Genomic DNA, 25,941 nt, shown 5'->3' on the forward strand with positions numbered 1-25,941 from the left:
ACTTTTCTGCTAGCTTGTCTAAAATTTGCCCTTCCTTCAATTACTCACTTGTCAAGACCTGCAGGTCTTCAAACAAAAGGTCAGTTTGTAGACCCTTTTCCTGTCAAAGTTTTGATCCTTTTGTCCACCAGTCATCGGAATGTGTATGATTTTTACCAGTTTACACAGTGTAGCTCCCTTGCCTTCAGTTGCAGGGTTATGTCCTCTTAGATATGACGCTTTTGAAATTATATGTGAAAATGCACCCAAAACCTATTCAAAACAGATTTGATGGAAGCACTGCAGGAGCTCTGCTCCAAGACGCATTTTGTCCAGAAAATGTGGTGTCATGAATGCATCCATATCACCAACACACATTTACAAACCAAACCATAGGCAATAAAATACATGAGTAAACTGATTTGTGGACCTTTGTGGCACTTGGTACTGCTGAGATCAGGATCATTACAGAGTTCAGCAATCATTTTCCCAACTAGGTCATTGATACATTGGAATCCCCAATGTTTTCTGGAACAGAATATGCCTTTCGGATGAGAATAAAAAAAGACTTCAAGAACCAAAAAAGAAGTTAAGCTGCCTTCAGCTGATGTACTCAGACTAACGGGAAACACTTTAAATCCCAAGGTGAAATGCACATGGTCAAAATTTTATCAGGACAGAGTACATGTTTTACTTTGATATTAAGAGCGATCACTGGATTGTCTTCCAGTAAATTAATGTTTTCTTCCGCTACAAAATGTTTTTTCAACAACTATAAAGAGGCTATGCAACGAAACTGAGCGGGGATGTCAAGTGCCTTTAATGGTACATTTTTGACCCCACTTCAAATGCTGCTGTTACCTGACCAGTTCGATTGTTAGTTTGCCAGATTCTCAATCTCTGGGATGTGAGATCATGCACCAGGTTTAGTGAATGTTTAAGGGTGAAGGTCTTTAGTCTCTGCACAAATTCCACAAACATAGCTCAGGTCCTGCTCAACATGTCAACATGTGGCGACAGCAAGTGCTTTTGGGGTCCTACAAAAAACGTCCGGCTCGCTCAGTCGGTAGAGCATGAGACTCTTAATCTCAGGGTCGTGGGTTCGAGCCCCACGTTGGGCGAGAGGCTGATTTGTTTGAGAGAAATGTTGAAATTTAGTTAATCTGTTTGCGCAAAATACGTCTAAAAAAGAAGAGAAAGGAACATACATCGTCCCTGGGTGGGCTCGAACCACCATCCTTTCGGTTAACAGCCGAACACGCTAACCGATTGCGCCACAGAGACCAGATGCTTCTGTGCTTACATAGTTCTTCCTCAAAAGAAAAACCCAACAAGCACATTCCTCCTGTTTGCTGGCTTTTGATGAAATGAGCCAATGCATAAAGGATGCAACATCAAGGTCACTCACACTTTTCTGCTAGCTTGTCTAAAATTTGCCCTTCCTTCAATTACTCACTTGTCAAGACCTGCAGGTCTTCAAACAAAAGGTCAGTTTGTAGACCCTTTTCCTGTCAAAGTTTTGATCCTTTTGTCCACCAGTCATCGGAATGTGTATGATTTTCACCAGTTTACACAGTGTAGCTCCCTTGCCTTCAGTTGCAGGGTTATGTCCTCTTAGATATGACGCTTTTGAAATTATATGTGAAAATGCACCCAAAACCTATTCAAAACAGATTTGATGGAAGCACTGCAGGAGCTCTGCTCCAAGACGCATTTTGTCCAGAAAATGTGGTGTCATGAATGCATCCATATCACCAACACACATTTACAAACCAAACCATAGGCAATAAAATACATGAGTAAACTGATTTGTGGACCTTTGTGGCACTTGGTACTGCTGAGATCAGGATCATTACAGAGTTCAGCAATCATTTTCCCAACTAGGTCATTGATACATTGGAATCCCCAATGTTTTCTGGAACAGAATATGCCTTTCGGATGAGAATAAAAAAAGACTTCAAGAACCAAAAAAGAAGTTAAGCTGCCTTCAGCTGATGTACTCAGACTAACGGGAAACACTTTAAATCCCAAGGTGAAATGCACATGGTCAAAATTTTATCAGGACAGAGTACATGTTTTACTTTGATATTAAGAGCGATCACTGGATTGTCTTCCAGTAAATTAATGTTTTCTTCCGCTACAAAACGTTTTTTCAACAACTATAAAGAGGCTATGCAACGAAACTGAGCGGGGATGTCAAGTGCCTTTAATGGTACATTTTTGACCCCACTTCAAATGCTGCTGTTACCTGACCAGTTCGATTGTTAGTTTGCCAGATTCTCAATCTCTGGGATGTGAGATCATGCACCAGGTTTAGTGAATGTTTAAGGGTGAAGGTCTTTAGTCTCTGCACAAATTCCACAAACATAGCTCAGGTCCTGCTCAACATGTCAACATGTGGCGACAGCAAGTGCTTTTGGGGTCCTACATAAAACGCCCGGCTAGCTCAGTCGGTAGAGCATGAGACTCTTAATCTCAGGGTCGTGGGTTCGAGCCCCACGTTGGGCGAGAGGCTGATTTGTTTGAGAGAAATGTTGAAATTTAGTTAATCTGTTTGCGCAAAATACGTCTAAAAAAGAAGAGAAAGGAACATACATCGTCCCTGGGTGGGCTCGAACCACCATCCTTTCGGTTAACAGCCGAACGCGCTAACCGATTGCGCCACAGAGACCTGATGCTTCTGTGCTTACATAGTTCTTCCTCAAAAGAAAAACCCAACAAGCACATTCCTCCTGTTTGCTGGCTTTTGATGAAATGAGCCAATGCATAAAGGATGCAACATCAAGGTCACTCACACTTTTCTGCTAGCTTGTCTAAAATTTGCCCTTCCTTCAATTACTCACTTGTCAAGACCTGCAGGTCTTCAAACAAAAGGTCAGTTTGTAGACCCTTTTCCTGTCAAAGTTTTGATCCTTTTGTCCACCAGTCATCGGAATGTGTATAATTTTCACCAGTTTACACAGTGTAGCTCCCTTGCCTTCAGTTGCAGGGTTATGTCCTCTTAGATATGACGCTTTTGAAATTATATGTGAAAATGCACCCAAAACCTATTCAAAACAGATTTGATGGAAGCACTGCAGGAGCTCTGCTCCAAGACGCATTTTGTCCAGAAAATGTGGTGTCATGAATGCATCCATATCACCAACACACATTTACAAACCAAACCATAGGCAATAAAATACATGAGTAAACTGATTTGTGGACCTTTGTGGCACTTGGTACTGCTGAGATCAGGATCATTACAGAGTTCAGCAATCATTTTCCCAACTAGGTCATTGATACATTGGAATCCCCAATGTTTTCTGGAACAGAATATGCCTTTCGGATGAGAATAAAAAAAGACTTCAAGAACCAAAAAAGAAGTTAAGCTGCCTTCAGCTGATGTACTCAGACTAACGGGAAACACTTTAAATCCCAAGGTGAAATGCACATGGTCAAAATTTTATCAGGACAGAGTACATGTTTTACTTTGATATTAAGAGCGATCACTGGATTGTCTTCCAGTAAATTAATGTTTTCTTCCGCTACAAAATGTTTTTTCAACAACTATAAAGAGGCTATGCAACGAAACTGAGCGGGGATGTCAAGTGCCTTTAATGGTACATTTTTGACCCCACTTCAAATGCTGCTGTTACCTGACCAGTTCGATTGTTAGTTTGCCAGATTCTCAATCTCTGGGATGTGAGATCATGCACCAGGTTTAGTGAATGTTTAAGGGTGAAGGTCTTTAGTCTCTGCACAAATTCCACAAACATAGCTCAGGTCCTGCTCAACATGTCAACATGTGGCGACAGCAAGTGCTTTTGGGGTCCTACAAAAAACGTCCGGCTCGCTCAGTCGGTAGAGCATGAGACTCTTAATCTCAGGGTCGTGGGTTCGAGCCCCACGTTGGGCGAGAGGCTGATTTGTTTGAGAGAAATGTTGAAATTTAGTTAATCTGTTTGCGCAAAATACGTCTAAAAAAGAAGAGAAAGGAACATACATCGTCCCTGGGTGGGCTCGAACCACCATCCTTTCGGTTAACAGCCGAACGCGCTAAACGATTGCGCCACAGAGACCAGATGCTTCTGTGCTTACATAGTTCTTCCTCAAAAGAAAAACCCAACAAGCACATTCCTCCTGTTTGCTGGCTTTTGATGAAATGAGCCAATGCATAAAGGATGCAACATCAAGGTCACTCACACTTTTCTGCTAGCTTGTCTAAAATTTGCCCTTCCTTCAATTACTCACTTGTCAAGACCTGCAGGTCTTCAAACAAAAGGTCAGTTTGTAGACCCTTTTCCTGTCAAAGTTTTGATCCTTTTGTCCACCAGTCATCGGAATGTGTATGATTTTCACCAGTTTACACAGTGTAGCTCCCTTGCCTTCAGTTGCAGGGTTATGTCCTCTTAGATATGACGCTTTTGAAATTATATGTGAAAATGCACCCAAAACCTATTCAAAACAGATTTGATGGAAGCACTGCAGGAGCTCTGCTCCAAGACGCATTTTGTCCAGAAAATGTGGTGTCATGAATGCATCCATATCACCAACACACATTTACAAACCAAACCATAGGCAATAAAATACATGAGTAAACTGATTTGTGGACCTTTGTGGCACTTGGTACTGCTGAGATCAGGATCATTACAGAGTTCAGCAATCATTTTCCCAACTAGGTCATTGATACATTGGAATCCCCAATGTTTTCTGGAACAGAATATGCCTTTCGGATGAGAATAAAAAAAGACTTCAAGAACCAAAAAAGAAGTTAAGCTGCCTTCAGCTGATGTACTCAGACTAACGGGAAACACTTTAAATCCCAAGGTGAAATGCACATGGTCAAAATTTTATCAGGACAGAGTACATGTTTTACTTTGATATTAAGAGCGATCACTGGATTGTCTTCCAGTAAATTAATGTTTTCTTCCGCTACAAAACGTTTTTTCAACAACTATAAAGAGGCTATGCAACGAAACTGAGCGGGGATGTCAAGTGCCTTTAATGGTACATTTTTGACCCCACTTCAAATGCTGCTGTTACCTGACCAGTTCGATTGTTAGTTTGCCAGATTCTCAATCTCTGGGATGTGAGATCATGCACCAGGTTTAGTGAATGTTTAAGGGTGAAGGTCTTTAGTCTCTGCACAAATTCCACAAACATAGCTCAGGTCCTGCTCAACATGTCAACATGTGGCGACAGCAAGTGCTTTTGGGGTTCTACATAAAACGCCCGGCTAGCTCAGTCGGTAGAGCATGAGACTCTTAATCTCAGGGTCGTGGGTTCGAGCCCCACGTTGGGCGAGAGGCTGATTTGTTTGAGAGAAATGTTGAAATTTAGTTAATCTGTTTGCGCAAAATACGTCTAAAAAAGAAGAGAAAGGAACATACATCGTCCCTGGGTGGGCTCGAACCACCATCCTTTCGGTTAACAGCCGAACGCGCTAACTGATTGCGCCACAGAGACCAGATGCTTCGGTGCTTACATAGTTCTTCCTCAAAAGAAAAACCCAACAAGCACATTCCTCCTGTTTGCTGGCTTTTGATGAAATGAGCCAATGCATAAAGGATGCAACATCAAGGTCACTCACACTTTTCTGCTAGCTTGTCTAAAATTTGCCCTTCCTTCAATTACTCACTTGTCACGACCTGCAGGTCTTCAAACAAAAGGTCAGTTTGTAGACCCTTTTCCTGTTACAGTTTTGATCCTTTTGTCCACCAGTCATCGGAATGTGTATGATTTTCACCAGTTTACACAGTGTAGCTCCCTTGCCTTCAGTTGCAGGGTTATGTCCTCTTAGATATGACGCTTTTGAAATTATATGTGAAAATGCACCCAAAACCTATTCAAAACAGATTTGATGGAAGCACTGCAGGAGCTCTGCTCCAAGACGCATTTTGTCCAGAAAATGTGGTGTCATGAATGCATCCATATCACCAACACACATTTACAAACCAAACCATAGGCAATAAAATACATGAGTAAACTGATTTGTGGACCTTTGTGGCACTTGGTACTGCTGAGATCAGGATCATTACAGAGTTCAGCAATCATTTTCCCAACTAGGTCATTGATACATTGGAATCCCCAATGTTTTCTGGAACAGAATATGCCTTTCGGATGAGAATAAAAAAAGACTTCAAGAACCAAAAAAGAAGTTAAGCTGCCTTCAGCTGATGTACTCAGACTAACGGGAAACACTTTAAATCCCAAGGTGAAATGCACATGGTCAAAATTTTATCAGGACAGAGTACTTGTTTTACTTTGATATTAAGAGCGATCACTGGATTGTCTTCCAGTAAATTAATGTTTTCTTCCGCTACAAAACGTTTTTTCAACAACTATAAAGAGGCTATGCAACGAAACTGAGCGGGGATGTCAAGTGCCTTTAATGGTACATTTTTGACCCCACTTCAAATGCTGCTGTTACCTGACCAGTTCGATTGTTAGTTTGCCAGATTCTCAATCTCTGGGATGTGAGATCATGCACCAGGTTTAGTGAATGTTTAAGGGTGAAGGTCTTTAGTCTCTGCACAAATTCCACAAACATAGCTCAGGTCCTGCTCAACATGTCAACATGTGGCGACAGCAAGTGCTTTTGGGGTCCTACATAAAACGCCCGGCTAGCTCAGTCGGTAGAGCATGAGACTCTTAATCTCAGGGTCGTGGGTTCGAGCCCCACGTTGGGCGAGAGGCTGATTTGTTTGAGAGAAATGTTGAAATTTAGTTAATCTGTTTGCGCAAAATATGTCTAAAAAAGAAGAGAAAGGAACATACATCGTCCCTGGGTGGGCTCGAACCACCATCCTTTCGGTTAACAGCCGAACGCGCTAACCGATTGCGCCACAGAGACCAGATGCTTCGGTGCTTACATAGTTCTTCCTCAAAAGAAAAACCCAACAAGCACATTCCTCCTGTTTGCTGGCTTTTGATGAAATGAGCCAATGCATAAAGGATGCAACATCAAGGTCACTCACACTTTTCTGCTAGCTTGTCTAAAATTTGCCCTTCCTTCAATTACTCACTTGTCACGACCTGCAGGTCTTCAAACAAAAGGTCAGTTTGTAGACCCTTTTCCTGTCACAGTTTTGATCCTTTTGTCCACCAGTCATCGGAATGTGTATGATTTTCACCAGTTTACACAGTGTAGCTCCCTTGCCTTCAGTTGCAGGGTTATGTCCTCTTAGATATGACGCTTTTGAAATTATATGTGAAAATGCACCCAAAACCTATTCAAAACAGATTTGATGGAAGCACTGCAGGAGCTCTGCTCCAAGACGCATTTTGTCCAGAAAATGTGGTGTCATGAATGCATCCATATCACCAACACACATTTACAAACCAAACCATAGGCAATAAAATACATGAGTAAACTGATTTGTGGACCTTTGTGGCACTTGGTACTGCTGAGATCAGGATCATTACAGAGTTCAGCAATCATTTTCCCAACTAGGTCATTGATACATTGGAATCCCCAATGTTTTCTGGAACAGAATATGCCTTTCGGATGAGAATAAAAAAAGACTTCAAGAACCAAAAAAGAAGTTAAGCTGCCTTCAGCTGATGTACTCAGACTAACGGGAAACACTTTAAATCCCAAGGTGAAATGCACATGGTCAAAATTTTATCAGGACAGAGTACATGTTTTACTTTGATATTAAGAGCGATCACTGGATTGTCTTCCAGTAAATTAATGTTTTCTTCCGCTACAAAATGTTTTTTCAACAACTATAAAGAGGCTATGCAACGAAACTGAGCGGGGATGTCAAGTGCCTTTAATGGTACATTTTTGACCCCACTTCAAATGCTGCTGTTACCTGACCAGTTCGATTGTTAGTTTGCCAGATTCTCAATCTCTGGGATGTGAGATCATGCACCAGGTTTAGTGAATGTTTAAGGGTGAAGGTCTTTAGTCTCTGCACAAATTCCACAAACATAGCTCAGGTCCTGCTCAACATGTCAACATGTGGCGACAGCAAGTGCTTTTGGGGTCCTACAAAAAACGTCTGGCTCGCTCAGTCGGTAGAGCATGAGACTCTTAATCTCAGGGTCGTGGGTTCGAGCCCCACGTTGGGCGAGAGGCTGATTTGTTTGAGAGAAATGTTGAAATTTAGTTAATCTGTTTGCGCAAAATACGTCTAAAAAAGAAGAGAAAGGAACATACATCTTCCCTGGGTGGGCTCGAACCACCATCCTTTCGGTTAACAGCCGAACGCGCTAACCGATTGCGCCACAGAGACCAGATGCTTCTGTGCTTACATAGTTCTTCCTCAAAAGAAAAACCCAACAAGCACATTCCTCCTGTTTGCTGGCTTTTGATGAAATGAGCCAATGCATAAAGGATGCAACATCAAGGTCACTCACACTTTTCTGCTAGCTTGTCTAAAATTTGCCCTTCCTTCAATTACTCACTTGTCAAGACCTGCAGGTCTTCAAACAAAAGGTCAGTTTGTAGACCCTTTTCCTGTCAAAGTTTTGATCCTTTTGTCCACCAGTCATCGGAATGTGTATGATTTTCACCAGTTTACACAGTGTAGCTCCCTTGCCTTCAGTTGCAGGGTTATGTCCTCTTAGATATGACGCTTTTGAAATTATATGTGAAAATGCACCCAAAACCTATTCAAAACAGATTTGATGGAAGCACTGCAGGAGCTCTGCTCCAAGACGCATTTTGTCCAGAAAATGTGGTGTCATGAATGCATCCATATCACCAACACACATTTACAAACCAAACCATAGGCAATAAAATACATGAGTAAACTGATTTGTGGACCTTTGTGGCACTTGGTACTGCTGAGATCAGGATCATTACAGAGTTCAGCAATCATTTTCCCAACTAGGTCATTGATACATTGGAATCCCCAATGTTTTCTGGAACAGAATATGCCTTTCGGATGAGAATAAAAAAAGACTTCAAGAACCAAAAAAGAAGTTAAGCTGCCTTCAGCTGATGTACTCAGACTAACGGGAAACACTTTAAATCCCAAGGTGAAATGCACATGGTCAAAATTTTATCAGGACAGAGTACATGTTTTACTTTGATATTAAGAGCGATCACTGGATTGTCTTCCAGTAAATTAATGTTTTCTTCCGCTACAAAACGTTTTTTCAACAACTATAAAGAGGCTATGCAACGAAACTGAGCGGGGATGTCAAGTGCCTTTAATGGTACATTTTTGACCCCACTTCAAATGCTGCTGTTACCTGACCAGTTCGATTGTTAGTTTGCCAGATTCTCAATCTCTGGGATGTGAGATCATGCACCAGGTTTAGTGAATGTTTAAGGGTGAAGGTCTTTAGTCTCTGCACAAATTCCACAAACATAGCTCAGGTCCTGCTCAACATGTCAACATGTGGCGACAGCAAGTGCTTTTGGGGTCCTACATAAAACGCCCGGCTAGCTCAGTCGGTAGAGCATGAGACTCTTAATCTCAGGGTCGTGGGTTCGAGCCCCACGTTGGGCGAGAGGCTGATTTGTTTGAGAGAAATGTTGAAATTTAGTTAATCTGTTTGCGCAAAATACGTCTAAAAAAGAAGAGAAAGGAACATACATCGTCCCTGGGTGGGCTCGAACCACCATCCTTTCGGTTAACAGCCGAACGCGCTAACCGATTGCGCCACAGAGACCAGATGCATCTGTGCTTACACAGTTCTTCCTCAAAAGAAAAACCCAACAAGCACATTCCTCCTGTTTGCTGGCTTTTGATGAGATGAGCCAATGCATAAAGGATGCAACATCAAGGTCACTCACACTTTTCTGCTAGCTTGTCTAAAATTTGCCCTTCCTTCAATTACTCACTTGTCACGACCTGCAGGTCTTCAAACAAAAGGTCAGTTTGTAGACCCTTTTCCTGTCACAGTTTTGATCCTTTTGTCCACCAGTCATCGGAATGTGTATGATTTTCACCAGTTTACACAGTGTAGCTCCCTTGCCTTCAGTTGCAGGGTTATGTCCTCTTAGATATGACGCTTTTGAAATTATATGTGAAAATGCACCCAAAACCTATTCAAAACAGATTTGATGGAAGCACTGCAGGAGCTCTGCTCCAAGACGCATTTTGTCCAGAAAATGTGGTGTCATGAATGCATCCATATCACCAACACACATTTACAAACCAAACCATAGGCAATAAAATACATGAGTAAACTGATTTGTGGACCTTTGTGGCACTTGGTACTGCTGAGATCAGGATCATTACAGAGTTCAGCAATCATTTTCCCAACTAGGTCATTGATACATTGGAATCCCCAATGTTTTCTGGAACAGAATATGCCTTTCGGATGAGAATAAAAAAAGACTTCAAGAACCAAAAAAGAAGTTAAGCTGCCTTCAGCTGATGTACTCAGACTAACGGGAAACACTTTAAATCCCAAGGTGAAATGCACATGGTCAAAATTTTATCAGGACAGAGTACATGTTTTACTTTGATATTAAGAGCGATCACTGGATTGTCTTCCAGTAAATTAATGTTTTCTTCCGCTACAAAACGTTTTTTCAACAACTATAAAGAGGCTATGCAACGAAACTGAGCGGGGATGTCAAGTGCCTTTAATGGTACATTTTTGACCCCACTTCAAATGCTGCTGTTACCTGACCAGTTCGATTGTTAGTTTGCCAGATTCTCAATCTCTGGGATGTGAGATCATGCACCAGGTTTAGTGAATGTTTAAGTGTGAAGGTCTTTAGTCTCTGCACAAATTCCACAAACATAGCTCAGGTCCTGCTCAACATGTCAACATGTGGCGACAGCAAGTGCTTTTGGGGTCCTACATAAAACGCCCGGCTAGCTCAGTCGGTAGAGCATGAGACTCTTAATCTCAGGGTCGTGGGTTCGAGCCCCACGTTGGGCGAGAGGCTGATTTGTTTGAGAGAAATGTTGAAATTTAGTTAATCTGTTTGCACAAAATACGTCTAAAAAAGAAGAGAAAGGAACATACATCGTCCCTGGGTGGGCTCGAACCACCATCCTTTCGGTTAACAGCCGAACGCGCTAACCGATTGCGCCACAGAGACCAGATGCTTCTGTGCTTACACAGTTCTTCCTCAAAAGAAAAACCCAACAAGCACATTCCTCCTGTTTGCTGGCTTTTGATGAAATGAGCCAATGCATAAAGGATGCAACATCAAGGTCACTCACACTTTTCTGCTAGCTTGTCTAAAATTTGCCCTTCCTTCAATTACTCACTTGTCACGACCTGCAGGTCTTCAAACAAAAGGTCAGTTTGTAGACCCTTTTCCTGTCACAGTTTTGATCCTTTTGTCCACCAGTCATCGGAATGTGTATGATTTTCACCAGTTTACACAGTGTAGCTCCCTTGCCTTCAGTTGCAGGGTTATGTCCTCTTAGATATGACGCTTTTGAAATTATATGTGAAAATGCACCCAAAACCTATTCAAAACAGATTTGATGGAAGCACTGCAGGAGCTCTGCTCCAAGACGCATTTTGTCCAGAAAATGTGGTGTCATGAATGCATCCATATCACCAACACACATTTACAAACCAAACCATAGGCAATAAAATACATGAGTAAACTGATTTGTGGACCTTTGTGGCACTTGGTACTGCTGAGATCAGGATCATTACAGAGTTCAGCAATCATTTTCCCAACTAGGTCATTGATACATTGGAATCCCCAATGTTTTCTGGAACAGAATATGCCTTTCGGATGAGAATAAAAAAAGACTTCAAGAACCAAAAAAGAAGTTAAGCTGCCTTCAGCTGATGTACTCAGACTAACGGGAAACACTTTAAATCCCAAGGTGAAATGCACATGGTCAAAATTTTATCAGGACAGAGTACATGTTTTACTTTGATATTAAGAGCGATCACTGGATTGTCTTCCAGTAAATTAATGTTTTCTTCCGCTACAAAACGTTTTTTCAACAACTATAAAGAGGCTATGCAACGAAACTGAGCGGGGATGTCAAGTGCCTTTAATGGTACATTTTTGACCCCACTTCAAATGCTGCTGTTACCTGACCAGTTCGATTGTTAGTTTGCCAGATTCTCAATCTCTGGGATGTGAGATCATGCACCAGGTTTAGTGAATGTTTAAGGGTGAAGGTCTTTAGTCTCTGCACAAATTCCACAAACATAGCTCAGGTCCTGCTCAACATGTCAACATGTGGCGACAGCAAGTGCTTTTGGGGTCCTACATAAAATGCCCGGCTAGCTCAGTCGGTAGAGCATGAGACTCTTAATCTCAGGGTCGTGGGTTCGAGCCCCACGTTGGGCGAGAGGCTGATTTGTTTGAGAGAAATGTTGAAATTTAGTTAATCTGTTTGCGCAAAATACGTCTAAAAAAGAAGAGAAAGGAACATACATCGTCCCTGGGTGGGCTCGAACCACCATCCTTTCGGTTAACAGCCGAACGCGCTAACCGATTGCGCCACAGAGACCAGATGCATCTGTGCTTACACAGTTCTTCCTCAAAAGAAAAACCCAACAAGCACATTCCTCCTGTTTGCTGGCTTTTGATGAGATGAGCCAATGCATAAAGGATGCAACATCAAGGTCACTCACACTTTTCTGCTAGCTTGTCTAAAATTTGCCCTTCCTTCAATTACTCACTTGTCACGACCTGCAGGTCTTCAAACAAAAGGTCAGTTTGTAGACCCTTTTCCTGTCACAGTTTTGATCCTTTTGTCCACCAGTCATCGGAATGTGTATGATTTTCACCAGTTTACACAGTGTAGCTCCCTTGCCTTCAGTTGCAGGGTTATGTCCTCTTAGATATGACGCTTTTGAAATTATATGTGAAAATGCACCCAAAACCTATTCAAAACAGATTTGATGGAAGCACTGCAGGAGCTCTGCTCCAAGACGCATTTTGTCCAGAAAATGTGGTGTCATGAATGCATCCATATCACCAACACACATTTACAAACCAAACCATAGGCAATAAAATACATGAGTAAACTGATTTGTGGACCTTTGTGGCACTTGGTACTGCTGAGATCAGGATCATTACAGAGTTCAGCAATCATTTTCCCAACTAGGTCATTGATACATTGGAATCCCCAATGTTTTCTGGAACAGAATATGCCTTTCGGATGAGAATAAAAAAAGACTTCAAGAACCAAAAAAGAAGTTAAGCTGCCTTCAGCTGATGTACTCAGACTAACGGGAAACACTTTAAATCCCAAGGTGAAATGCACATGGTCAAAATTTTATCAGGACAGAGTACATGTTTTACTTTGATATTAAGAGCGATCACTGGATTGTCTTCCAGTAAATTAATGTTTTCTTCCGCTACAAAATGTTTTTTCAACAACTATAAAGAGGCTATGCAACGAAACTGAGCGGGGATGTCAAGTGCCTTTAATGGTACATTTTTGACCCCACTTCAAATGCTGCTGTTACCTGACCAGTTCGATTGTTAGTTTGCCAGATTCTCAATCTCTGGGATGTGAGATCATGCACCAGGTTTAGTGAATGTTTAAGGGTGAAGGTCTTTAGTCTCTGCACAAATTCCACAAACATAGCTCAGGTCCTGCTCAACATGTCAACATGTGGCGACAGCAAGTGCTTTTGGGGTCCTACAAAAAACGTCCGGCTCGCTCAGTCGGTAGAGCATGAGACTCTTAATCTCAGGGTCGTGGGTTCGAGCCCCACGTTGGGCGAGAGGCTGATTTGTTTGAGAGAAATGTTGAAATTTAGTTAATCTGTTTGCGCAAAATACGTCTAAAAAAGAAGAGAAAGGAACATACATCGTCCCTGGGTGGGCTCGAACCACCATCCTTTCGGTTAACAGCCGAACGCGCTAAACGATTGCGCCACAGAGACCAGATGCTTCTGTGCTTACATAGTTCTTCCTCAAAAGAAAAACCCAACAAGCACATTCCTCCTGTTTGCTGGCTTTTGATGAAATGAGCCAATGCATAAAGGATGCAACATCAAGGTCACTCACACTTTTCTGCTAGCTTGTCTAAAATTTGCCCTTCCTTCAATTACTCACTTGTCAAGACCTGCAGGTCTTCAAACAAAAGGTCAGTTTGTAGACCCTTTTCCTGTCAAAGTTTTGATCCTTTTGTCCACCAGTCATCGGAATGTGTATGATTTTCACCAGTTTACACAGTGTAGCTCCCTTGCCTTCAGTTGCAGGGTTATGTCCTCTTAGATATGACGCTTTTGAAATTATATGTGAAAATGCACCCAAAACCTATTCAAAACAGATTTGATGGAAGCACTGCAGGAGCTCTGCTCCAAGACGCATTTTGTCCAGAAAATGTGGTGTCATGAATGCATCCATATCACCAACACACATTTACAAACCAAACCATAGGCAATAAAATACATGAGTAAACTGATTTGTGGACCTTTGTGGCACTTGGTACTGCTGAGATCAGGATCATTACAGAGTTCAGCAATCATTTTCCCAACTAGGTCATTGATACATTGGAATCCCCAATGTTTTCTGGAACAGAATATGCCTTTCGGATGAGAATAAAAAAAGACTTCAAGAACCAAAAAAGAAGTTAAGCTGCCTTCAGCTGATGTACTCAGACTAACGGGAAACACTTTAAATCCCAAGGTGAAATGCACATGGTCAAAATTTTATCAGGACAGAGTACATGTTTTACTTTGATATTAAGAGCGATCACTGGATTGTCTTCCAGTAAATTAATGTTTTCTTCCGCTACAAAACGTTTTTTCAACAACTATAAAGAGGCTATGCAACGAAACTGAGCGGGGATGTCAAGTGCCTTTAATGGTACATTTTTGACCCCACTTCAAATGCTGCTGTTACCTGACCAGTTCGATTGTTAGTTTGCCAGATTCTCAATCTCTGGGATGTGAGATCATGCACCAGGTTTAGTGAATGTTTAAGGGTGAAGGTCTTTAGTCTCTGCACAAATTCCACAAACATAGCTCAGGTCCTGCTCAACATGTCAACATGTGGCGACAGCAAGTGCTTTTGGGGTTCTACATAAAACACCCGGCTAGCTCAGTCGGTAGAGCATGAGACTCTTAATCTCAGGGTCGTGGGTTCGAGCCCCACGTTGGGCGAGAGGCTGATTTGTTTGAGAGAAATGTTGAAATTTAGTTAATCTGTTTGCGCAAAATACGTCTAAAAAAGAAGAGAAAGGAACATACATCGTCCCTGGGTGGGCTCGAACCACCATCCTTTCGGTTAACAGCCGAACGCGCTAACTGATTGCGCCACAGAGACCAGATGCTTCGGTGCTTACATAGTTCTTCCTCAAAAGAAAAACCCAACAAGCACATTCCTCCTGTTTGCTGGCTTTTGATGAAATGAGCCAATGCATAAAGGATGCAACATCAAGGTCACTCACACTTTTCTGCTAGCTTGTCTAAAATTTGCCCTTCCTTCAATTACTCACTTGTCACGACCTGCAGGTCTTCAAACAAAAGGTCAGTTTGTAGACCCTTTTCCTGTTACAGTTTTGATCCTTTTGTCCACCAGTCATCGGAATGTGTATGATTTTCACCAGTTTACACAGTGTAGCTCCCTTGCCTTCAGTTGCAGGGTTATGTCCTCTTAGATATGACGCTTTTGAAATTATATGTGAAAATGCACCCAAAACCTATTCAAAACAGATTTGATGGAAGCACTGCAGGAGCTCTGCTCCAAGACGCATTTTGTCCAGAAAATGTGGTGTCATGAATGCATCCATATCACCAACACACATTTACAAACCAAACCATAGGCAATAAAATACATGAGTAAACTGATTTGTGGACCTTTGTGGCACTTGGTACTGCTGAGATCAGGATCATTACAGAGTTCAGCAATCATTTTCCCAACTAGGTCATTGATACATTGGAATCCCCAATGTTTTCTGGAACAGAATATGCCTTTCGGATGAGAATAAAAAAAGACTTCAAGAACCAAAAAAGAAGTTAAGCTGCCTTCAGCTGATGTACTCAGACTAACGGGAAACACTTTAAATCCCAAGGTGAAATGCACATGGTCAAAATTTTATCAGGACAGAGTACTTGTTTTACTTTGATATTAAGAGCGATCACTGGATTGTCTTCCAGTAAATTAATGTTTTCTTCCGCTACAAAACGTTTTTTCAACAACTATAAAGAGGCTATGCAACGAAACTGAGCGGGGATGTCAAGTGCCTTTAATGGTACATTTTTGACCCCACTTCAAATGCTGCTGTTACCTGACCAGTTCGATTGTTAGTTTGCCAGATTCTCAATCTCTGGGATGTGAGATCATGCACCAGGTTTAGTGAATGTTTAAGGGTGAAGGTCTTTAGTCTCTGCACAAATTCCACAAACATAGCTCAGGTCCTGCTCAACATGTCAACATGTGGCGACAGCAAGTGCTTTTGGGGTCCTACATAAAACGCCCGGCTAGCTCAGTCGGTAGAGCATGAGACTCTTAATCTCAGGGTCGTGGGTTCGAGCCCCACGTTGGGCGAGAGGCTGATTTGTTTGAGAGAAATGTTGAAATTTAGTTAATCTGTTTGCGCAAAATATGTCTAAAAAAGAAGAGAAAGGAACATACATCGTCCCTGGGTGGGCTCGAACCACCATCCTTTCGGTTAACAGCCGAACGCGCTAACCGATTGCGCCACAGAGACCAGATGCTTCGGTGCTTACATAGTTCTTCCTCAAAAGAAAAACCCAACAAGCACATTCCTCCTGTTTGCTGGCTTTTGATGAAATGAGCCAATGCATAAAGGATGCAACATCAAGGTCACTCACACTTTTCTGCTAGCTTGTCTAAAATTTGCCCTTCCTTCAATTACTCACTTGTCACGACCTGCAGGTCTTCAAACAAAAGGTCAGTTTGTAGACCCTTTTCCTGTCACAGTTTTGATCCTTTTGTCCACCAGTCATCGGAATGTGTATGATTTTCACCAGTTTACACAGTGTAGCTCCCTTGCCTTCAGTTGCAGGGTTATGTCCTCTTAGATATGACGCTTTTGAAATTATATGTGAAAATGCACCCAAAACCTATTCAAAACAGATTTGATGGAAGCACTGCAGGAGCTCTGCTCCAAGACGCATTTTGTCCAGAAAATGTGGTGTCATGAATGCATCCATATCACCAACACACATTTACAAACCAAACCATAGGCAATAAAATACATGAGTAAACTGATTTGTGGACCTTTGTGGCACTTGGTACTGCTGAGATCAGGATCATTACAGAGTTCAGCAATCATTTTCCCAACTAGGTCATTGATACATTGGAATCCCCAATGTTTTCTGGAACAGAATATGCCTTTCGGATGAGAATAAAAAAAGACTTCAAGAACCAAAAAAGAAGTTAAGCTGCCTTCAGCTGATGTACTCAGACTAACGGGAAACACTTTAAATCCCAAGGTGAAATGCACATGGTCAAAATTTTATCAGGACAGAGTACATGTTTTACTTTGATATTAAGAGCGATCACTGGATTGTCTTCCAGTAAATTAATGTTTTCTTCCGCTACAAAATGTTTTTTCAACAACTATAAAGAGGCTATGCAACGAAACTGAGCGGGGATGTCAAGTGCCTTTAATGGTACATTTTTGACCCCACTTCAAATGCTGCTGTTACCTGACCAGTTCGATTGTTAGTTTGCCAGATTCTCAATCTCTGGGATGTGAGATCATGCACCAGGTTTAGTGAATGTTTAAGGGTGAAGGTCTTTAGTCTCTGCACAAATTCCACAAACATAGCTCAGGTCCTGCTCAACATGTCAACATGTGGCGACAGCAAGTGCTTTTGGGGTCCTACAAAAAACGTCTGGCTCGCTCAGTCGGTAGAGCATGAGACTCTTAATCTCAGGGTCGTGGGTTCGAGCCCCACGTTGGGCGAGAGGCTGATTTGTTTGAGAGAAATGTTGAAATTTAGTTAATCTGTTTGCGCAAAATACGTCTAAAAAAGAAGAGAAAGGAACATACATCTTCCCTGGGTGGGCTCGAACCACCATCCTTTCGGTTAACAGCCGAACGCGCTAACCGATTGCGCCACAGAGACCAGATGCTTCTGTGCTTACATAGTTCTTCCTCAAAAGAAAAACCCAACAAGCACATTCCTCCTGTTTGCTGGCTTTTGATGAAATGAGCCAATGCATAAAGGATGCAACATCAAGGTCACTCACACTTTTCTGCTAGCTTGTCTAAAATTTGCCCTTCCTTCAATTACTCACTTGTCAAGACCTGCAGGTCTTCAAACAAAAGGTCAGTTTGTAGACCCTTTTCCTGTCAAAGTTTTGATCCTTTTGTCCACCAGTCATCGGAATGTGTATGATTTTCACCAGTTTACACAGTGTAGCTCCCTTGCCTTCAGTTGCAGGGTTATGTCCTCTTAGATATGACGCTTTTGAAATTATATGTGAAAATGCACCCAAAACCTATTCAAAACAGATTTGATGGAAGCACTGCAGGAGCTCTGCTCCAAGACGCATTTTGTCCAGAAAATGTGGTGTCATGAATGCATCCATATCACCAACACACATTTACAAACCAAACCATAGGCAATAAAATACATGAGTAAACTGATTTGTGGACCTTTGTGGCACTTGGTACTGCTGAGATCAGGATCATTACAGAGTTCAGCAATCATTTTCCCAACTAGGTCATTGATACATTGGAATCCCCAATGTTTTCTGGAACAGAATATGCCTTTCGGATGAGAATAAAAAAAGACTTCAAGAACCAAAAAAGAAGTTAAGCTGCCTTCAGCTGATGTACTCAGACTAACGGGAAACACTTTAAATCCCAAGGTGAAATGCACATGGTCAAAATTTTATCAGGACAGAGTACATGTTTTACTTTGATATTAAGAGCGATCACTGGATTGTCTTCCAGTAAATTAATGTTTTCTTCCGCTACAAAACGTTTTTTCAACAACTATAAAGAGGCTATGCAACGAAACTGAGCGGGGATGTCAAGTGCCTTTAATGGTACATTTTTGACCCCACTTCAAATGCTGCTGTTACCTGACCAGTTCGATTGTTAGTTTGCCAGATTCTCAATCTCTGGGATGTGAGATCATGCACCAGGTTTAGTGAATGTTTAAGGGTGAAGGTCTTTAGTCTCTGCACAAATTCCACAAACATAGCTCAGGTCCTGCTCAACATGTCAACATGTGGCGACAGCAAGTGCTTTTGGGGTCCTACATAAAACGCCCGGCTAGCTCAGTCGGTAGAGCATGAGACTCTTAATCTCAGGGTCGTGGGTTCGAGCCCCACGTTGGGCGAGAGGCTGATTTGTTTGAGAGAAATGTTGAAATTTAGTTAATCTGTTTGCGCAAAATACGTCTAAAAAAGAAGAGAAAGGAACATACATCGTCCCTGGGTGGGCTCGAACCACCATCCTTTCGGTTAACAGCCGAACGCGCTAACCGATTGCGCCACAGAGACCAGATGCATCTGTGCTTACACAGTTCTTCCTCAAAAGAAAAACCCAACAAGCACATTCCTCCTGTTTGCTGGCTTTTGATGAGATGAGCCAATGCATAAAGGATGCAACATCAAGGTCACTCACACTTTTCTGCTAGCTTGTCTAAAATTTGCCCTTCCTTCAATTACTCACTTGTCACGACCTGCAGGTCTTCAAACAAAAGGTCAGTTTGTAGACCCTTTTCCTGTCACAGTTTTGATCCTTTTGTCCACCAGTCATCGGAATGTGTATGATTTTCACCAGTTTACACAGTGTAGCTCCCTTGCCTTCAGTTGCAGGGTTATGTCCTCTTAGATATGACGCTTTTGAAATTATATGTGAAAATGCACCCAAAACCTATTCAAAACAGATTTGATGGAAGCACTGCAGGAGCTCTGCTCCAAGACGCATTTTGTCCAGAAAATGTGGTGTCATGAATGCATCCATATCACCAACACACATTTACAAACCAAACCATAGGCAATAAAATACATGAGTAAACTGATTTGTGGACCTTTGTGGCACTTGGTACTGCTGAGATCAGGATCATTACAGAGTTCAGCAATCATTTTCCCAACTAGGTCATTGATACATTGGAATCCCCAATGTTTTCTGGAACAGAATATGCCTTTCGGATGAGAATAAAAAAAGACTTCAAGAACCAAAAAAGAAGTTAAGCTGCCTTCAGCTGATGTACTCAGACTAACGGGAAACACTTTAAATCCCAAGGTGAAATGCACATGGTCAAAATTTTATCAGGACAGAGTACATGTTTTACTTTGATATTAAGAGCGATCACTGGATTGTCTTCCAGTAAATTAATGTTTTCTTCCGCTACAAAACGTTTTTTCAACAACTATAAAGAGGCTATGCAACGAAACTGAGCGGGGATGTCAAGTGCCTTTAATGGTACATTTTTGACCCCACTTCAAATGCTGCTGTTACCTGACCAGTTCGATTGTTAGTTTGCCAGATTCTCAATCTCTGGGATGTGAGATCATGCACCAGGTTTAGTGAATGTTTAAGTGTGAAGGTCTTTAGTCTCTGCACAAATTCCACAAACATAGCTCAGGTCCTGCTCAACATGTCAACATGTGGCGACAGCAAGTGCTTTTGGGGTCCTACATAAAACGCCCGGCTAGCTCAGTCGGTAGAGCATGAGACTCTTAATCTCAGGGTCGTGGGTTCGAGCCCCACGTTGGGCGAGAGGCTGATTTGTTTGAGAGAAATGTTGAAATTTAGTTAATCTGTTTGCACAAAATACGTCTAAAAAAGAAGAGAAAGGAACATACATCGTCCCTGGGTGGGCTCGAACCACCATCCTTTCGGTTAACAGCCGAACGCGCTAACCGATTGCGCCACAGAGACCAGATGCTTCTGTGCTTACACAGTTCTTCCTCAAAAGAAAAACCCAACAAGCACATTCCTCCTGTTTGCTGGCTTTTGATGAAATGAGCCAATGCATAAAGGATGCAACATCAAGGTCACTCACACTTTTCTGCTAGCTTGTCTAAAATTTGCCCTTCCTTCAATTACTCACTTGTCACGACCTGCAGGTCTTCAAACAAAAGGTCAGTTTGTAGACCCTTTTCCTGTCACAGTTTTGATCCTTTTGTCCACCAGTCATCGGAATGTGTATGATTTTCACCAGTTTACACAGTGTAGCTCCCTTGCCTTCAGTTGCAGGGTTATGTCCTCTTAGATATGACGCTTTTGAAATTATATGTGAAAATGCACCCAAAACCTATTCAAAACAGATTTGATGGAAGCACTGCAGGAGCTCTGCTCCAAGACGCATTTTGTCCAGAAAATGTGGTGTCATGAATGCATCCATATCACCAACACACATTTACAAACCAAACCATAGGCAATAAAATACATGAGTAAACTGATTTGTGGACCTTTGTGGCACTTGGTACTGCTGAGATCAGGATCATTACAGAGTTCAGCAATCATTTTCCCAACTAGGTCATTGATACATTGGAATCCCCAATGTTTTCTGGAACAGAATATGCCTTTCGGATGAGAATAAAAAAAGACTTCAAGAACCAAAAAAGAAGTTAAGCTGCCTTCAGCTGATGTACTCAGACTAACGGGAAACACTTTAAATCCCAAGGTGAAATGCACATGGTCAAAATTTTATCAGGACAGAGTACATGTTTTACTTTGATATTAAGAGCGATCACTGGATTGTCTTCCAGTAAATTAATGTTTTCTTCCGCTACAAAACGTTTTTTCAACAACTATAAAGAGGCTATGCAACGAAACTGAGCGGGGATGTCAAGTGCCTTTAATGGTACATTTTTGACCCCACTTCAAATGCTGCTGTTACCTGACCAGTTCGATTGTTAGTTTGCCAGATTCTCAATCTCTGGGATGTGAGATCATGCACCAGGTTTAGTGAATGTTTAAGGGTGAAGGTCTTTAGTCTCTGCACAAATTCCACAAACATAGCTCAGGTCCTGCTCAACATGTCAACATGTGGCGACAGCAAGTGCTTTTGGGGTCCTACATAAAATGCCCGGCTAGCTCAGTCGGTAGAGCATGAGACTCTTAATCTCAGGGTCGTGGGTTCGAGCCCCACGTTGGGCGAGAGGCTGATTTGTTTGAGAGAAATGTTGAAATTTAGTTAATCTGTTTGCGCAAAATACGTCTAAAAAAGAAGAGAAAGGAACATACATCGTCCCTGGGTGGGCTCGAACCACCATCCTTTCGGTTAACAGCCGAACGCGCTAACCGATTGCGCCACAGAGACCAGATGCATCTGTGCTTACACAGTTCTTCCTCAAAAGAAAAACCCAACAAGCACATTCCTCCTGTTTGCTGGCTTTTGATGAGATGAGCCAATGCATAAAGGATGCAACATCAAGGTCACTCACACTTTTCTGCTAGCTTGTCTAAAATTTGCCCTTCCTTCAATTACTCACTTGTCACGACCTGCAGGTCTTCAAACAAAAGGTCAGTTTGTAGACCCTTTTCCTGTCACAGTTTTGATCCTTTTGTCCACCAGTCATCGGAATGTGTATGATTTTCACCAGTTTACACAGTGTAGCTCCCTTGCCTTCAGTTGCAGGGTTATGTCCTCTTAGATATGACGCTTTTGAAATTATATGTGAAAATGCACCCAAAACCTATTCAAAACAGATTTGATGGAAGCACTGCAGGAGCTCTGCTCCAAGACGCATTTTGTCCAGAAAATGTGGTGTCATGAATGCATCCATATCACCAACACACATTTACAAACCAAACCATAGGCAATAAAATACATGAGTAAACTGATTTGTGGACCTTTGTGGCACTTGGTACTGCTGAGATCAGGATCATTACAGAGTTCAGCAATCATTTTCCCAACTAGGTCATTGATACATTGGAATCCCCAATGTTTTCTGGAACAGAATATGCCTTTCGGATGAGAATAAAAAAAGACTTCAAGAACCAAAAAAGAAGTTAAGCTGCCTTCAGCTGATGTACTCAGACTAACGGGAAACACTTTAAATCCCAAGGTGAAATGCACATGGTCAAAATTTTATCAGGACAGAGTACATGTTTTACTTTGATATTAAGAGCGATCACTGGATTGTCTTCCAGTAAATTAATGTTTTCTTCCGCTACAAAACGTTTTTTCAACAACTATAAAGAGGCTATGCAACGAAACTGAGCGGGGATGTCAAGTGCCTTTAATGGTACATTTTTGACCCCACTTCAAATGCTGCTGTTACCTGACCAGTTCGATTGTTAGTTTGCCAGATTCTCAATCTCTGGGATGTGAGATCATGCACCAGGTTTAGTGAATGTTTAAGTGTGAAGGTCTTTAGTCTCTGCACAAATTCCACAAACATAGCTCAGGTCCTGCTCAACATGTCAACATGTGGCGACAGCAAGTGCTTTTGGGGTCCTACATAAAACGCCCGGCTAGCTCAGTCGGTAGAGCATGAGACTCTTAATCTCAGGGTCGTGGGTTCGAGCCCCACGTTGGGCGAGAGGCTGATTTGTTTGAGAGAAATGTTGAAATTTAGTTAATCTGTTTGCACAAAATACGTCTAAAAAAGAAGAGAAAGGAACATACATCGTCCCTGGGTGGGCTCGAACCACCATCCTTTCGGTTAACAGCCGAACGCGCTAACCGATTGCGCCACAGAGACCAGATGCTTCTGTGCTTACACAGTTCTTCCTCAAAAGAAAAACCCAACAAGCACATTCCTCCTGTTTGCTGGCTTTTGATGAAATGAGCCAATGCATAAAGGATGCAACATCAAGGTCACTCACACTTTTCTGCTAGCTTGTCTAAAATTTGCCCTTCCTTCAATTACTCACTTGTCACGACCTGCAGGTCTTCAAACAAAAGGTCAGTTTGTAGACCCTTTTCCTGTCACAGTTTTGATCCTTTTGTCCACCAGTCATCGGAATGTGTATGATTTTCACCAGTTTACACAGTGTAGCTCCCTTGCCTTCAGTTGCAGGGTTATGTCCTCTTAGATATGACGCTTTTGAAATTATATGTGAAAATGCACCCAAAACCTATTCAAAACAGATTTGATGGAAGCACTGCAGGAGCTCTGCTCCAAGACGCATTTTGTCCAGAAAATGTGGTGTCATGAATGCATCCATATCACCAACACACATTTACAAACCAAACCATAGGCAATAAAATACATGAGTAAACTGATTTGTGGACCTTTGTGGCACTTGGTACTGCTGAGATCAGGATCATTACAGAGTTCAGCAATCATTTTCCCAACTAGGTCATTGATACATTGGAATCCCCAATGTTTTCTGGAACAGAATATGCCTTTCGGATGAGAATAAAAAAAGACTTCAAGAACCAAAAAAGAAGTTAAGCTGCCTTCAGCTGATGTACTCAGACTAACGGGAAACACTTTAAATCCCAAGGTGAAATGCACATGGTCAAAATTTTATCAGGACAGAGTACATGTTTTACTTTGATATTAAGAGCGATCACTGGATTGTCTTCCAGTAAATTAATGTTTTCTTCCGCTACAAAACGTTTTTTCAACAACTATAAAGAGGCTATGCAACGAAACTGAGCGGGGATGTCAAGTGCCTTTAATGGTACATTTTTGACCCCACTTCAAATGCTGCTGTTACCTGACCAGTTCGATTGTTAGTTTGCCAGATTCTCAATCTCTGGGATGTGAGATCATGCACCAGGTTTAGTGAATGTTTAAGTGTGAAGGTCTTTAGTCTCTGCACAAATTCCACAAACATAGCTCAGGTCCTGCTCAACATGTCAACATGTGGCGACAGCAAGTGCTTTTGGGGTCCTACAAAAAACGCCCGGCTAGCTCAGTCGGTAGAGCATGAGACTCTTAATCTCAGGGTCGTGGGTTCGAGCCCCACGTTGGGCGAGAGGCTGATTTGTTTGAGAGAAATGTTGAAATTTAGTTAATCTGTTTGCACAAAATACGTCTAAAAAAGAAGAGAAAGGAACATACATCGTCCCTGGGTGGGCTCGAACCACCATCCTTTCGGTTAACAGCCGAACGTGCTAACCGATTGCGCCACAGAGACCAGATGCTTCTGTGCTTACACAGTTCTTCCTCAAAAGAAAAACCCAACAAGCACATTCCTCCTGTTTGCTGGCTTTTGATGAAATGAGCCAATGCATAAAGGATGCAACATCAAGGTCACTCACACTTTTCTGCTAGCTTGTCTAAAATTTGCCCTTCCTTCAATTACTCACTTGTCACGACCTGCAGGTCTTCAAACAAAAGGTCAGTTTGTAGACCCTTTTCCTGTCACAGTTTTGATCCTTTTGTCCACCAGTCATCGGAATGTGTATGATTTTCACCAGTTTACACAGTGTAGCTCCCTTGCCTTCAGTTGCAGGGTTATGTCCTCTTAGATATGACGCTTTTGAAATTATATGTGAAAATGCACCCAAAACCTATTCAAAACAGATTTGATGGAAGCACTGCAGGAGCTCTGCTCCAAGACGCATTTTGTCCAGAAAATGTGGTGTCATGAATGCATCCATATCACCAACACACATTTACAAACCAAACCATAGGCAATAAAATACATGAGTAAACTGATTTGTGGACCTTTGTGGCACTTGGTACTGCTGAGATCAGGATCATTACAGAGTTCAGCAATCATTTTCCCAACTAGGTCATTGATACATTGGAATCCCCAATGTTTTCTGGAACAGAATATGCCTTTCGGATGAGAATAAAAAAAGACTTCAAGAACCAAAAAAGAAGTTAAGCTGCCTTCAGCTGATGTACTCAGACTAACGGGAAACACTTTAAATCCCAAGGTGAAATGCACATGGTCAAAATTTTATCAGGACAGAGTACATGTTTTACTTTGATATTAAGAGCGATCACTGGATTGTCTTCCAGTAAATTAATGTTTTCTTCCGCTACAAAACGTTTTTTCAACAACTATAAAGAGGCTATGCAACGAAACTGAGCGGGGATGTCAAGTGCCTTTAATGGTACATTTTTGACCCCACTTCAAATGCTGCTGTTACCTGACCAGTTCGATTGTTAGTTTGCCAGATTCTCAATCTCTGGGATGTGAGATCATGCACCAGGTTTAGTGAATGTTTAAGGGTGAAGGTCTTTAGTCTCTGCACAAATTCCACAAACATAGCTCAGGTCCTGCT

General features: G+C 41.9%; 24 non-coding genes across 24 annotated transcripts; 13 read left to right on the top strand and 11 right to left on the bottom strand.

Annotated features, from left to right (window-relative positions):
- Positions 1 to 1,189: 1,189 nt before the first annotated feature.
- trnan-guu (transfer RNA asparagine (anticodon GUU)) lies at positions 1,190 to 1,263 on the bottom strand. The gene has a single exon. It is a non-coding gene; the product is annotated as a tRNA-Asn (tRNA).
- A 1,151-nt stretch (positions 1,264 to 2,414) lies between these two features.
- trnak-cuu (transfer RNA lysine (anticodon CUU)) lies at positions 2,415 to 2,487 on the top strand. The gene has a single exon. It is a non-coding gene; the product is annotated as a tRNA-Lys (tRNA).
- An 89-nt stretch (positions 2,488 to 2,576) lies between these two features.
- On the bottom strand, positions 2,577 to 2,650 carry trnan-guu (transfer RNA asparagine (anticodon GUU)). The gene has a single exon. It is a non-coding gene; the product is annotated as a tRNA-Asn (tRNA).
- Positions 2,651 to 5,188: 2,538 nt separating this feature from the next.
- On the top strand, positions 5,189 to 5,261 carry trnak-cuu (transfer RNA lysine (anticodon CUU)). The gene has a single exon. It is a non-coding gene; the product is annotated as a tRNA-Lys (tRNA).
- Positions 5,262 to 6,575: 1,314 nt separating this feature from the next.
- trnak-cuu (transfer RNA lysine (anticodon CUU)) lies at positions 6,576 to 6,648 on the top strand. Its single transcript has one exon. It is a non-coding gene; the product is annotated as a tRNA-Lys (tRNA).
- An 89-nt stretch (positions 6,649 to 6,737) lies between these two features.
- Positions 6,738 to 6,811, bottom strand: trnan-guu (transfer RNA asparagine (anticodon GUU)). Its single transcript has one exon. It is a non-coding gene; the product is annotated as a tRNA-Asn (tRNA).
- A 2,538-nt stretch (positions 6,812 to 9,349) lies between these two features.
- On the top strand, positions 9,350 to 9,422 carry trnak-cuu (transfer RNA lysine (anticodon CUU)). Its single transcript has one exon. It is a non-coding gene; the product is annotated as a tRNA-Lys (tRNA).
- Positions 9,423 to 9,511: 89 nt separating this feature from the next.
- Positions 9,512 to 9,585, bottom strand: trnan-guu (transfer RNA asparagine (anticodon GUU)). The gene has a single exon. It is a non-coding gene; the product is annotated as a tRNA-Asn (tRNA).
- Positions 9,586 to 10,736: 1,151 nt separating this feature from the next.
- On the top strand, positions 10,737 to 10,809 carry trnak-cuu (transfer RNA lysine (anticodon CUU)). The gene has a single exon. It is a non-coding gene; the product is annotated as a tRNA-Lys (tRNA).
- Positions 10,810 to 10,898: 89 nt separating this feature from the next.
- trnan-guu (transfer RNA asparagine (anticodon GUU)) lies at positions 10,899 to 10,972 on the bottom strand. Its single transcript has one exon. It is a non-coding gene; the product is annotated as a tRNA-Asn (tRNA).
- Positions 10,973 to 12,123: 1,151 nt separating this feature from the next.
- On the top strand, positions 12,124 to 12,196 carry trnak-cuu (transfer RNA lysine (anticodon CUU)). The gene has a single exon. It is a non-coding gene; the product is annotated as a tRNA-Lys (tRNA).
- Positions 12,197 to 12,285: 89 nt separating this feature from the next.
- On the bottom strand, positions 12,286 to 12,359 carry trnan-guu (transfer RNA asparagine (anticodon GUU)). The gene has a single exon. It is a non-coding gene; the product is annotated as a tRNA-Asn (tRNA).
- A 2,538-nt stretch (positions 12,360 to 14,897) lies between these two features.
- On the top strand, positions 14,898 to 14,970 carry trnak-cuu (transfer RNA lysine (anticodon CUU)). The gene has a single exon. It is a non-coding gene; the product is annotated as a tRNA-Lys (tRNA).
- A 1,314-nt stretch (positions 14,971 to 16,284) lies between these two features.
- Positions 16,285 to 16,357, top strand: trnak-cuu (transfer RNA lysine (anticodon CUU)). The gene has a single exon. It is a non-coding gene; the product is annotated as a tRNA-Lys (tRNA).
- Positions 16,358 to 16,446: 89 nt separating this feature from the next.
- trnan-guu (transfer RNA asparagine (anticodon GUU)) lies at positions 16,447 to 16,520 on the bottom strand. The gene has a single exon. It is a non-coding gene; the product is annotated as a tRNA-Asn (tRNA).
- Positions 16,521 to 19,058: 2,538 nt separating this feature from the next.
- Positions 19,059 to 19,131, top strand: trnak-cuu (transfer RNA lysine (anticodon CUU)). The gene has a single exon. It is a non-coding gene; the product is annotated as a tRNA-Lys (tRNA).
- Positions 19,132 to 19,220: 89 nt separating this feature from the next.
- trnan-guu (transfer RNA asparagine (anticodon GUU)) lies at positions 19,221 to 19,294 on the bottom strand. Its single transcript has one exon. It is a non-coding gene; the product is annotated as a tRNA-Asn (tRNA).
- Positions 19,295 to 20,445: 1,151 nt separating this feature from the next.
- trnak-cuu (transfer RNA lysine (anticodon CUU)) lies at positions 20,446 to 20,518 on the top strand. The gene has a single exon. It is a non-coding gene; the product is annotated as a tRNA-Lys (tRNA).
- An 89-nt stretch (positions 20,519 to 20,607) lies between these two features.
- On the bottom strand, positions 20,608 to 20,681 carry trnan-guu (transfer RNA asparagine (anticodon GUU)). The gene has a single exon. It is a non-coding gene; the product is annotated as a tRNA-Asn (tRNA).
- A 1,151-nt stretch (positions 20,682 to 21,832) lies between these two features.
- Positions 21,833 to 21,905, top strand: trnak-cuu (transfer RNA lysine (anticodon CUU)). Its single transcript has one exon. It is a non-coding gene; the product is annotated as a tRNA-Lys (tRNA).
- Positions 21,906 to 21,994: 89 nt separating this feature from the next.
- Positions 21,995 to 22,068, bottom strand: trnan-guu (transfer RNA asparagine (anticodon GUU)). Its single transcript has one exon. It is a non-coding gene; the product is annotated as a tRNA-Asn (tRNA).
- A 1,151-nt stretch (positions 22,069 to 23,219) lies between these two features.
- trnak-cuu (transfer RNA lysine (anticodon CUU)) lies at positions 23,220 to 23,292 on the top strand. The gene has a single exon. It is a non-coding gene; the product is annotated as a tRNA-Lys (tRNA).
- Positions 23,293 to 23,381: 89 nt separating this feature from the next.
- trnan-guu (transfer RNA asparagine (anticodon GUU)) lies at positions 23,382 to 23,455 on the bottom strand. Its single transcript has one exon. It is a non-coding gene; the product is annotated as a tRNA-Asn (tRNA).
- Positions 23,456 to 24,606: 1,151 nt separating this feature from the next.
- On the top strand, positions 24,607 to 24,679 carry trnak-cuu (transfer RNA lysine (anticodon CUU)). Its single transcript has one exon. It is a non-coding gene; the product is annotated as a tRNA-Lys (tRNA).
- The last annotated feature ends 1,262 nt before the right edge of the window (positions 24,680 to 25,941 follow it).

Source organism: Brachyhypopomus gauderio, unplaced genomic scaffold (assembly GCF_052324685.1).
Source record: "Brachyhypopomus gauderio isolate BG-103 unplaced genomic scaffold, BGAUD_0.2 sc159, whole genome shotgun sequence".
NCBI classification, from domain to species: Eukaryota; Metazoa; Chordata; class Actinopteri; order Gymnotiformes; family Hypopomidae; genus Brachyhypopomus; species Brachyhypopomus gauderio.